The sequence below is a fragment of the Canis lupus genome, chromosome 31, assembly GCF_011100685.1.
Source record: "Canis lupus familiaris isolate Mischka breed German Shepherd chromosome 31, alternate assembly UU_Cfam_GSD_1.0, whole genome shotgun sequence".
Lineage (NCBI taxonomy): Eukaryota > Metazoa > Chordata > Mammalia > Carnivora > Canidae > Canis > Canis lupus.
In genome coordinates, this window is record NC_049252.1 from 19,803,535 (window position 1) to 19,816,334 (window position 12,800).

The following is a 12,800-nucleotide window of genomic DNA, read 5'->3' on the forward strand; positions in this document are numbered from 1 at the left end:
AGATTGTGCTCTTTCTTGTCTTCAGGTAATTTGTTTTCATGCATGTGGTGATCATGTCTCAGATCAATACTAGTGGGCAACCCAATGAAGATCTCTCAGGTTCTCACTCTGAGTGGCTATTTCCTCTCCAATACCCTGTAATACCCATTCTACTTAGCTTGTCCTATCCAGACTTTAAGAACCATCACAACTCAGAAAGTCTGTCACCATCTGCCTGGGTTCCCCTCCCTGTAGCACATATGAGAAACTTAAAAGACAGTCAGCTGGGGCTTTATTTAAAAATACTCTTTTTCACTTCACTGTCTTTCATTGTTTAATGTCCAGTATCTGAAAGACCATTGTCAGTTTGTTTGGTTGTTTCAAGTGTGAGGATGATGCCAATCTGTTACTGCATCATGATAGACACGGATTTAAACAGTTTAAAAACATCCCTATAAAAATGTCTCTTTGTTCCCTTTCTTGACTGAGATAAGAGAAGTTTGGTATGAAATTAAACTGCAGGCAAATCGTATGTCTCCAAACTGAAGTTTGTCTCTAGTTGACTCTGCATCGAACTAAGCACATTTAAAACTCAATTTTGTGTAAATGGTTTGCAAATTTAATTTACTATAATTATTAATTAAACTCCTTTGTCTTCCTGTTTTTGTCTTTTACTATATTTATTTGTACTTTGGGTATTTTTTACATTAGATTTCCTATTGGTATTATATATTTTCCATTAGCCTTCTGAACTCAAATGATTTTTCTATGTATTTGTCACAAACCTGTGCAGACATTATTAAAATCATCAACGAAAACAAATTAATTTTTTTTCAAATAATTCAAAACCTGTTGAATCTGATATTGACTTCATAAATCCTCCTATTAAGTAAAACTTAGGTGATCTATAGCTCTTTATTTCTGTGTTGAGATATCAGAACATAATGTAAAATAAAATAGAACAGAATTAAATAATCAATAAATACATTAACTTTCTAAAAAGTTTTTTCTCTTTCTTATTAACTAAATTATACATTTCCAACTTTGTCTTGAATACTTTATCAATTAAATAATGATATAATGTATGATTTGAAGAAGGTTAAATAAAGACGTGGTATCTGATATGTGAGTTGAGCACATTAGAGTATTTTTATCTACCCATTCTAATTATTTAACTAATTTCTATTGAATGGAAAAATGAGTAAGTGAATAAATCTGTTTGTGTGTATGTTTGGATATTTTAATACTTACTACTTTAATACTTGCCTGAGATCTTGTCTTTTTTAAGCAAAAGCTCAATTCATTGTCATGGGGCTATAGTGAGGCTATCCAACAGACAGCTTTACTAGACTGCCCAAAACTTCATTCCCCTGGAGAGACTGCTTGCTGTAGCAATGGGCACATAATGGATGTCAGCCAGAAGATGCAAAGATAGCAGGGGTGGGAAGGCAGGGGACTTGGTATTTCTCATTCCCTGGAATCATGTAAGCCATGTGAACTGGGGGCCATCACATCATCTCGAAAATGACTAGCAAAGAAATAAAATTATCAAGAACTATGAAAGGGTGTGACTAATTGAAAAACAACCCTGAACCACTAAATCCATCTGTGCCTAAAAGCAGTATCATTCCTTCCACTTTTAGCTGCATAAGGCAATAAAGTAGTTTTTAAAAAATTTAACCTGGTTTCCATTGGATTTCAGTCATTGGAGTGGCAATGACAACAAACAAGTTCCAGTACAATTGTTTAATTTTCTCTGTGGGAAAATGCATAAATTCCTATTGGGAACATGTTCTCCTTTAATTAAGGTCGAATAGTTTGGGAGGCCTTCAGCCATTTTTTTGCAACTATAGATACATAATGCTATCAGGAGATTTTCATGTAAGTCTTCTATAGAAGCTGACTATGTGACAATAGTTCTGACACCCAAAAAGGCAGTGTTTAAGGGCACATTTCATATACATTGTAGAACATATAGTGTTGCATGCATTTGAAGTAATTCAAGACTGATGACATTTAATCATAAGTAATTGAATAAAAAAACATACATGAAAACATTTTAGTAGGGAGTTATTTATAATATTATGGATATTTATTTCCAATGACCACTTTAGCTTTCTTAACTGCATTTATCAATGATAGCTTTTATTTTCAATCCCAAAGGTAGTTAATTTGAAGGACTATTTTTAATATTTTTAAGTGGAGAAAAAAATTTAGGAAAAAATGCCAATGAAATATGGGCTTTCAAATATGATATACTGAAAACTTTTAAATTAACTCATTAATTATTTCAAAAATTCTTGTGGGTAAGTGAAGAAGAAAATTAGCACATAGTATGTCAAATGTGTGTTAAGCCTTCTTAGTAGCCTCCTATCTACTTAGCCTTATCTAGGTGATCTAGATGAGCTCATCTCTTATGCTCCATTTACCAGCTTGCAATTAAATGGATTATGACTCCCAGTGGTCTTTGAATTTAATTACAAATGCCTAGCATTGATAATTGTTACCTGGAGAAATAAAGAGTAAACGGTACCTCAGGCCTTGTCTCTACAATATCTCCATCTTTTTTTATCACCACACATAAAGGCTTCATGCAGAGTTTTAACAAAATGTCCATTCAATTTTAAGTTTCTCAGTCCTAAAACATTTGAAACAATATGCTTATATTTAAAGGAGAAACCTATGGGATGCCTGAGTGGCTCAGCAGTTAAGTGTCTGCCTTCAGCTCAGGGCAAGATCCTGGAGTCTCAGATCTAGTCCCACATTGAGCTCCCCTCGAGGAGACTGCTTCTCCCTCTGCCTGTGTCTCTGCCTCTTTCTCTGTGTCTCTCATGAATAAATAAATAAAATCTTTTTTTAAAAAGGAGAAACCTGTATCAAATCATGAAATATCTCCCATCTTACTTAAGACTACACCACCATAAGACAAAAGTATAAGGTACCTAGTGAAGTATATCCTTATTAGTATATTTTTTAATATGTGGAAGCAGATAGTGAACATGCTTAAGTTTTATGGCTTCTGTTTTAACCACAAAGCTTACTTATTACTTCCTACTAAGTTTCTACAAAATCAAATACATTGAATAAGTTGATAAATGTAACTTGAAATAAAATTCTGGAGCTTCCTGAACCTCTTCCAGGTGTGTAATATGCCTACATCTCTGTAGATCTGTTCAGCAAAGAATTCCTTTGAATGTTGGATGGGATCATTTTCCTTTTCCAGTTAAAGTGCTCCGAAAAACATAGTAACAGGTAATATAAGAGTAAGAACCTTCTAGTTCTCATATTTTTATTATTCCAAGCAACTTTAGCTTTCAAAAAAATAGTGGAAAATAATTTAGTGGTCATCACAAACCCAGCACCATTCCTAATTCTAGCTTAAAAATATTTTTTAATTATTTTTGTTGTTGTTAAAATTTGTTCATGCACACGGTCTTTTAATCATCTACTTGGCTTCATGAAGGTGGACCTGGCAACTTCCTTACCAAGATCTAAAGAGCCCACACAGTCATCCTGAGTGGGAATACCTTTCCTTATTTCAAGCTCAATGAGTATTCATTTGTTCTAAAATGTATGATCATATGTGACCTCGCCAACTCCACTGCTTTATCTGTCCTTTGCTGGAAGCATGAGAGGTGTGTGCAGAGGTGAACTGCCCTGCCAGGAGAGGTCTACTAGCTACTGAGATCAATGCCCACTATTGAAGCTGCTTTATATAAGTAAAACATTCTCCCAAGCAGTGTTTAACTGTGTTGTATTTTCTTCATAACTATGATATCAGAATGCAATGGATAGAAGTCTTTGGATTTCTATTTCTGGTGGCTAGCATATTAATGATCTTTGCAATCAATCCTCCATGTAGTTGGAATCCTACCCTGGGACTGATAACAGGTATACAATTTTCTACTTGACAGGCTGTTTTTAGTTTTGTTTTGGTTTGGTTTTGTTAGTGATTTGGCCTGAAAATTCTCCTAAAAGTTGTTTAATTATTTGGAGTATAGGTACAATTACATTATGGGCTCGGTATAACACCTTAACTAAGGATAACACTATTGAACAAGAAATATGACTTCTCAGGATATAGGATGGTTGCATTCTGTTTGGAAGATAGGCAGGAAGCAAATAGTAATAATAGGTTAAACTGCATCTGTTGTGTTACAAGTTTGATAAAGTCATCTCCTTCAGTTATCTCTTTCGTTTCTACCAGGGTAAACCAGAAGTTTTGATAAGCAGGTATGCCTAAATTCAGTTACCTGAGACCTTAGCTGTTTTGGAGCACAGGTCCCATATTTGTAGTAGTTTTATTTTTAAAACTGTAAACAAATCTGAACTAACAGGGGGATCCTTTGTAAATTCTCTATATTTTTAGATACTATCAGTATTCTCCACACTTTTAGATTCAAGTTACTGGTGTTAATATTATTGAATGCCAATTTTGCTATATCTCTCACAAAATTTATTGATTAGACTCATTTCTATAAATGAGTGTTCAGACCATTAATGGAGTGCAATAAAAAGTAAGTGTTTGCACTGGCAATGGCATTTCTCAAAGATTAGCTCTGATTTGTGTGTGCAGTGTTATACACTGAAAGGGGGGAAGGTCATCTAATGTACTAGGACATTGATGGAGCTCTCTTGTAACTGCAGGCTTGTCTATATCCAAGCTCTATTTTCCCATTTCTAAAAGCAGATTCTTGCATTTATTTAGCAATATTTGGTCAAGCCACTTTTTTGGCTGTCTCCTCTAAGTACTAGGGCTTAAGTCATACACTCATTATGCACCAATTGGGCAAATACTCAGATTGATAAAGAACTTATATTTCACCAAACCATGAACAGATTGATCATTCCTAAACAAGGGGATGTAGGTTATCAGTAGGAAACTTGTTGAATGAGTAGATAATTCCAAAGCAGTTTTAACTGGATAAGTCCAGGAAATCGGACCCATCATTAACTGAAATTCTGCTTCAAGAAATCGGACCTATCAGTAACTGAAATCCTGATTCGCATTTACATTCTTCGTGTTCAGGGGAGTTTCCATAAAAAGAAAGTGTCTAAGTAATACAAAATAATAAATACAAAATAATTGTAACTTTTATCCTTAAAGGAAAATATTTTATTTATTTGAGAGAGAGCACATGTGCACAAGTTCGGGGGAGAAGCAGAAGGAGAGGGAGAAAGAGAATCTTCAAATAGACTCTCCACTGAACAGGGAGCCCAAAGTAGGGCTTGATCCCAGGACCCTGAGATCATGACCTAAGCTGAAATCAAGAGTTGGATGCTTAACAGACTGAGCCATCCAAATGCCCCACCCTTGTCTTTCTGGAATGAGTCATATAAAACGTCATATTACATAGTTGGTTGAGGGTTGAAGTTCTAATTCCCTGATAAATTTTCCTTTAGTACTAAGTGGCTCCTCTAACCTTTGCCTGAGACTGGCTATGCTTAAAGACCTAGCTGTATGTGTTCTCATCTCTGGTGGATGTGGGATCCACTTTATAGATTCTAGGTTGGAAGTTTATTAGCACTTTCTTACCTTAAAGCTGTTAATTTAGTTCTTCTAGCCTCTTACTTTATGGTCTCATTGTTATGTCATCACCTTCCTTCAATGTGTGGAAGGTATCACTGAATAAGGAGTCTGAGGTGGCTTTTCCTGCAACTGTATATTTCTCTGGCTTCAATTTTTGGTTTAGGTTTTGGTTTTTGGTTTTGCTAAAATGGCAGCTGCAAAAAAGAATAGAATGCACTGTTTCTTTTCTTTTCTTTTTTTCTTCTTTTTTTTTAGTTTCAAGTTTTTCTTTAAATTCTAGTTGGTTTATGTACAGTGTAGTATTTGTTTCTGAAGTAGAATTTAGTGATCCATCATTTACATACAACAAATGCCTTCCTTAATCCTCACCATCCATTTAGTCCATCCCCCCACCCGCCTCCCATCCAGCAACCCTCAATTTTACCCGTACAGTTAGTTAAGAGTCTGTTTTCTGGCTTACCTCTTTCTTTTTTCACCCCATGTTCATCTGTTTTGTTTCTTAAATTCCATGTATTAGTGAAATCATATGGTATTCATCTTTCTTTGATTTATTCTGCTTAACATAATAGAGAGAGCACCATTTCTAAAGTCTTTTTTTAAAATTTTTATTTATTTATGATAGTCACAGAGAGAGAGAGAGAGGCAGAGACACAGGCAGAGGGAGAAGCAGGCTCCATGCACCGGGATCCCGACGTGGGATTCGATCCCGGGTCTCCAGGATCGCGCCCTGGGCCAAAGGCAGGCGCTAAACCGCTGCGCCACCCAGGGTTCCCGAGAGCACCATATCTAAAAGAGGATAAAGCTTATCACTCTCCCATTAACTGAATATTATTTGCTGACATTCTGCTCCAAAAACGAAATAGTCAGGAGGTTCTGGGAAATAATGTATTTCCAAGGTCATTCAGATTATTCAAAGAATGCAGTTGCTTGTGGCTATAAATCTAAAACATTGATTTCCTTGCTGACTGTCAGCCAGATGTTCTCTGCCACAAGAGGCTATTAATATTCCTTCTTGTGTGGTCTTCTCCATCTTCAAAGCAGCAAAAGCACTAAAGTTCTCCTCAGACTTTGATTCTATTTCACTTCCTCTTGTGCTACAGGCCAGAGAAAGCTCTCATCTTTTAAGGGCTGATGTGATCATATTAACCTGGCCCGCACATCGTGCAATGTTGTGCAACGTAGCATAAGCACTGAAGTGATAGCTCATTGTTTTTAACACTTCCCAGGCATTAGGGTGGAAATGTCTTTAGTAGGGGGCAGTTTAGAGATTCTGCTTAATTTGTTTGATAAGAGAAATAACTTTGGATAATGTAGTGTAATGGTTAAAATTACATACTCTTGAGTTACCAAGAGACTCAATTCAGTGGTAAATCCTAGTTCTTCTGTATTTATACTGCTTGTTGCTCGTGGACATTTTAATCGTCTCTGAAAAGAAGTTTCCTCATTTATAAATGTGAACAACTCCCTATACCTCATAAGGCAGCTGCAAAAATGAAATGAGATAATGTTTGGAAAGCACGTGGAACTTAGTAAGCATTCTATAAAGGTAGTAATAGTAATCATTATTGTTTTACCACATCTGTAAAACATTATTGAATCTGCAAAAATTCCTTCCCCTATTTTCTTACTTGATTCTTACTACAACATGGCAAGATAGTTATTAAAGTTAAATATTTACTAAACGGTAGTTAAAGTAGATGGGATTCACACTTGTTCCTTTTTACTTCTATTATATATCTTTTCCTTGCAGATTTTTAAAATGAGTTTCAGAGCTAGAATTTAGTGATTCATCAGTTGCATATAACACCATGTGCTTGTTACAAGTGCCCTCCTTAATGCTATCAGTCAATATTCCTTTTCTGCCACCCAACTCCCCTCCAGCAACCCTCACTTTGTTTCCTAGAGTTCAGAATTTCTTGTGGTTTGCCTCCCTCTCAATTTTCATCTTATTTTATTTTTTCTTTTCTTTCCCTATGTTCGCCTATTTTGTTTCTTAAATTCCACATATGAGTGAAATCATACGGTATTTTTTCAGACTGACTTATTTTGCTTAGCATAATACACTCTAGTTCCACCCATGTCATTGTGAATGACAAGATTTCAATCTTTTTGATATATATATATATATATATATATATATATATATATATCTCCATTCATCTGTCGATGAACATCTGGGCTCTTCCTATATGTTGGCTATTTTGGACATCATTGTTATTAACACTGGGGTGCATGTGCCTCTTTGAATCACTATGTTTGTATCCTTTGGATAAATACCTAGTAGTCCAATTGCTGGGTCATAAAGTAGCTCTATTTTTTTTAATTTTATTTATTTATTCATGAGAAACAGAGAGGGAGAGAGAGGCAGAGACACAGGCAGAGGGAGAAGCAGGCTCCATGCAGGGACCCTGACGTGGTACTCGATCCCAGGACTCCAAGATCACGCCCCAGGACCAAAGGCAGGGCTAAACCGCTGAGCCACCAGGGATCCCTAAAGTTGCTCTCTTTTTAATTTAATTCTCCATACTGTCTTTCAGCGTGGCTATACCAGTTTGCATCTTCAATTTCTTTTGTAAGTGTTCTATTGCTTTCAGAGTGCAGATCCTTTACCTCTTCGGTTTGGTTTATTGCTAGGTATCTTATGGTTTTTGATGCAATTGGAAATGGAATCAATTATCTGATTTCTCTTTCTTCTGCTTCATTGTTAATTCATAGAAATGCAACTGACTTTTGTGCATTGATTTTATATCCTAAGACTTTGCTGAAATCCTGTATGAGTTCTAGCAATTTTGGGGTGGAGTCTTTTCAGTTTTCTACATAAAATATCATGTTTTCTGCAAAGACTAAGGGTTTGACTTCTCTGCCAATTTATTTCTTTTTGTTGTCTGATTGCAGAGGCTGGGACTTCCAATACTATGTTGAATAACAGTGGTGAGAGTGGACACCCCTGTCACGTTCCTGACTTTAGGGGAAAAGGTCTCAGTTTCTCCCCATTGAGGATGATATTCACTGTAAGTTTTTTGTATATGACTTTTATCGTATTGAAGTGTGTTCCTTCTATCACTACACTGCAGAGAGTTTTTATCAAGAAAGGATGTTACAGGGGGTCCCTGGGTCACACAGCGGTTTAGCGCCTGCCTTTGGCTCAGGGCATGATCCTGGAGACCGGGGATCGAGTCCCACGTCGGGCTCCCGGTGCATGGAGCCTGTTTCTCCCTCTGCCTGTGTCTCTGCCCCTCTCCCTCTCTCTCTCTCTCTCTCTCTCTCTCTGTGTGACTATCGTAAATAAATAAAAATTAAAAAAAAAAGAAAGGATGTTACATTTTGTCAAATGATTTTTCTGCATCTATTAAGAGGCTCATATGGTTCTTGCTCTATTCTTTTATTAATGTAGCATATCACATTGAATGATTTGTGGATGTTGAACAATTCTTGCAGCCCAAGAATAAACCCCACTTGGTTGTAGTGAATAATCCTCTAAATGTACTGTTGGAACTATTAGTATCCTGGTGAGAATTTCTGCATCCATGTTCATCAGGGATATTAGTCTGTAATTATTTTTTGGTGGAGTCTTTGGTTTCAGGATCAAGGTAATGCTGGCGTCTTAGAAGTTTTCCTTTCACTTCTATTTTTTGAAACAGTTTCAAAAGAATAGTATTAATTCTTCTTTAAATGTTTGGTAGAATTCCACTAGGAAGCCATTCAGCCTTGAATTTTTGTTTCTTGGGAGATTTTTGATTACTGAATTAATTTCTTTGATGATTATAGATCTGCTCAGGTTTTCTATGTTTTCCTGCTTCAGTTTTGGTAATTTATACATCTCTAGGAATGCATCCATTTATTCCAGATTGCCTAATTTGTTAGCATATAATTACTCATAATATTCTCATAATTGTTTGTATTTCTGTGGTATTGGTTGTGATGTCTTCTCTTTCATTCATGATTTTCTTTATTTGGGTCCTTTCTATTTTCTTTTTGATAAGTGTAGCTAGGAGTTTACCAATCTTATCAATTCTTTAAAAGAACCAGCTCCAAGTTTTATTGATCTATTCTACTGCTGTTGTTGTTGTATTAATTTCTATATTCATTGATTTCTGCTCTAATCCTTAATATTTCTCTTCTCTTGCTGGATCTAGACTTTATTTGCTGTTCTTTTTCCAGCTCCTTTAGGTGTAAAGAGGGGTTGTGTATTTGAGACTTTTTTGAGACTTTTCTTGTTTCTTGAGAAATGTCTGTATTGCCATATACTTCCATCTTAAGACCTCTTTTGCTGAACCCCAAGGGTTCTGAGCTGTCATCTTTTCATTTTCATTTGGTTCCATATATTTTAAAATTCTTCATTAATTTCCTGGTTGAGCTATTCGTTCTTTAGTAGGACACTCTTTAACCTCTATGTATTTGTGTTCCTCCCAATTTTTTTCTTGTTTTTGAGTTCAAGTTTTAAAGCCTCATGGGCTGAAAATATGTATGGTATAATCCTAATCTTTTTGTACCAGTTGAGACCTGATTTGTGACCCAGTATGTGATCTACTCTGGAAAATGTTCCATGTGAACTCAAAAAGAATGTGTATTCTATTGCTTTAGGATGCAATGCTCTAACTATATCTCCTAAGTCCGTCCGAGCCGATGTGTCTTTCAAAGTCCTTGTTTCCTTGTTGATCTTCTATTTAGATGATCTGTCCAGTGAGTGAGCTGTCAAAGTCCCTTACTCACTCTACTGTGAGTGAGGTGTTAAAGTCCCTTACTATTATTGTATTACTATCAATGTGTTTCTTTAATTTTGTTATTAATTGGTTTACATATTTGACTCCTCCCAAGTTAGCATAAATATTTACAATTGTTAGATCTTCTGGTTGGATAAACCCTTTTATTATGATATAGTGTCCTTCTTCATCTTATTACAGTCTTTTGTTTAAAATCTAGTTTGTCTGATACAAGGATTGCTACTTCAGCTTTCTTTTGATATCTATTAGCATGATATATGGTTCTTCAGCCTCTCACTTTCAATCTTGAAATGTATTTGGCTCTCAGATGAGTCTCCTGTAGACAGCATATTGATGTGTCTGTTTTTTTTTTTTAATCCAATCTGTTACCATATGTCTTTTGATTGAAGCATTTAGTCCATTTACATTCGGAGTAATTATTGAAAGATATGATTCTTTGCAGATATTTAAACAGACCATGATACTTTATTTTCTCTTTGGTTCACATAGTTTGCAGCATTTTCTAATTCCTTTTATGGATTAAACTACATTGACAAATGCAAATAATTATTTCATTAGAAAAGCTATTATTCTTACATATTTGGTGTAGATTTTCTATTCTACTGGAGGAGTAAAAATGTTGAAAACTTTGCACTTCTAGGTGTTTTTCTGAATTTCTCTTAAAAATCACATTATTGCAAAAAACATAATAACAAAATATTTGTTCCTCCATTTGGCATTAAATAGCTCAGGCTATTTCCTGAGCATAAATTAGAATTGCAGTGTTAAATAAAATGATGGGTATTTGATTTTAGATTCTTTTCTTGTCTCTACTACTTGATCTGTAAAATAGTAAATATCAATGGAAAATCCTGTTGTAGTGTTTTATCTTCATGTTTTCCTAATTTTACAGTAGCCTAAGATCAAGCATTGAGTCTAGCCTGTAATATTCATAATAATGATATTTACTTTTATTTAGGAGTGGAATAAGAATTATTGGAGCCCAAAGCCAGTTACCAAGCAGGAGTTTAATTCATACTAAAGGACTTATCCAGTGGGATCTGGAGCTACAGAGGAGACCCACTGATTCCAAAATGAGTCTCCTTTGTCTCCCAAAGCAGAAGGAGAGGGGTAAAAGTACTGTGGCTTTTTCTTTCCTGAAATATATTGTTTCCTGACAGTATTTCTCAAAACCTGTGCTGAGGCAGAAGGCAGTTGACAATGGAGCCTGTGACTGTCATTGCCAGAAGACATTTACAAAATTGTTCAGAAAACAAAGGCAGGTAAATAATGAACACAGTGCCATTCATTAGTCATTATGCTTTCTATTGATATGGCCTAATCTATTGGAAAACTTTATATTATAGTAATCAGTAATTTGGAGAAAATGTTTTAATAGTTATTAGCCTTATATAATTTTAGAAACTTTCATTTTGCAGAACTTAGTTAGGACTACTTTTGAATGACTTTATATACTGGTGGACACTTTTTTATATTGTAGCACCATGGTGTCCTACTAATGCCATGTATTACACCCTACTTTCAATTTATATTTTTATTGATATCAATAGCCACAAAATATGCTAGTAACATTTTTTTTTTCATTTTCTAAAAATGCTTATTCTTGGCATTGAGCAGAGTTCAAAGAGTTGTTCAACAATTATATGACCTATGTATTGGCACATATGTTAAAGTGATATATAAAAATTACAAGTATTTGGATAAAATTCATGTAAATAATGATGCCACACCTTGTATTCTTTCCAAAAATAAATTAATAATTGCATCCTTCCCAATTTTGAATGCTCAATGATAATCATTGTTTTGAACTTCAAAAGTACCTGCTTTAGTTGTGTTTAAAATATTTGTATTCATAATTTAAGCTTGATGTTCTTATTTGGGATAGTATTGATTCACGTTTCTAGTACTTTAACATATTTCAATAATCATTGATCTCATATTTTCCACTAACAGTTTTTGTCAAACTAATTCTTTACTTTCAAATTTCATTTAAAAGTTTCAGTTTAGGGATCCCTGGGTGACTCAGTGGTTTAGCGCCTGCCTTCAGCCCAGAGTGTGATCCTGGGATCCGGGATCAAGTCCCACGTCGGACTCCCTGCATGGAACCTGCTTCTCCCTCTACCTGTGTCTCTGCCTCTCTCTCTCTTTGTGTATCTCTCATGAATAGATAAATAAAATCTAAAAAAAAAAAAGTTTCAGTTTAGGGGAACCTGAGTGGCTCAGAAAGTTAGGTATTGAACTCTTCATTTGGCTCAGGTCAAGATCTCATGGGTCATGGAATTAAGCCCCCACAGCTCAGTGAGGAGTCTGCTTGAAGATTATCTCCTTCTGCCCCCTCCCCCGATTCATTCATAAGTGCAGTCCCCCCTCCCCCCCCAAAAGGTTCCAATTTATAATAAGTCCAGGAAATGTTAGCATAGTTCATTTTATCTTTATGTTTGTCTTAGAATTTGTTGTTATCATGATTGGGTTTTTCATTATTCATCTCCAATGATCAATGTAACTTTTATCCAAATTATTTTATTTTCAACAATTTAAGGTCTATATTTCTTAATTTAAAAAATATA